This window comes from Sapajus apella, unplaced genomic scaffold, assembly GCF_009761245.1.
Source record: "Sapajus apella isolate SASKATOON/1434 unplaced genomic scaffold, GSC_monkey_1.0 scaffold56, whole genome shotgun sequence".
NCBI classification, from domain to species: domain Eukaryota; kingdom Metazoa; phylum Chordata; class Mammalia; order Primates; family Cebidae; genus Sapajus; species Sapajus apella.
In genome coordinates this window covers 7486312-7487088 of record NW_022436996.1, presented here as the reverse complement: position 1 = coordinate 7487088, position 777 = coordinate 7486312, and the positions used below count along the sequence as shown (strand labels likewise).

The 777-nt window shown below is 42.2% G+C and overlaps 1 protein-coding gene across 2 annotated transcripts in view; it reads left to right on the top strand.

Moving 5' to 3' along the window:
• NUB1 (negative regulator of ubiquitin like proteins 1) overlaps positions 1-777 on the top strand; it is a 36585-nt gene that overhangs the window by 23169 nt on the left and 12639 nt on the right. The window lies entirely within an intron of this gene.

Below are 777 nucleotides of genomic sequence, written 5' to 3'. Positions count from 1 at the left end.
TAGCTGGAATTACAGGCACAAGCCACCATGCCCAGCTAATTTTTGTATTTTTTAGTAGAGACGTGGTTTCACCATGTTGGACAGTCTGGTCTTGAACTCATGACCTCCTGATCCACCTGTCTTGGCCTCCCAAAGTGCTGGGATTACAGGCGTGAGCCACTGCACCTGGCCAAGTGTTGATTTCTTAAAACTAAAAGGATGCCATGTACACCTCTAATATGAGACCTGAGCTTTGTTTTTGTGTGTGTGTGTGTTCATTGTGTTGGGTTTTTTTTTTTTCTTTTTGTCTGCACAAAGAAATACTCGATTCTGGGTCAGACTTGAGATAAGCTCATGTTGATTTTTTTTTTTTTTTTTTTTTTTTTTTTTTTTTTTTTGTGACTGACATGAGGCCATTTCTGCTCACGCTCTTGATGCTTAGTGAAACATGAGCGAGCCTGTATAGCAACACGCAGGAGCTGGAGAAGTTTGGCCACATGCCCATTGCTTTCTTGTGAGTGGCAGAGTCTGCTGTCCCAGAAACCAGAAAGTGTCTAGAGGCAGGACTGTCACTGCGACTGTGAGATCAGACCACAGTCCTCAAAGTGCTGCTTTTTCTCTAAAGGTCCCGTTCTCAGGCTAAGCAGTGAATGGGGAGAAAGTGCCCTCACTCAGCCCCACATTTGTGTGTATCTGTGTGCACACGTGTGTAAAATATGGTGTAGATGCTCAAACATTCACAAAATCAGAAATGTTAAAAGAGATGAAAATAAATATAAAAATACCGCTGTGATATAT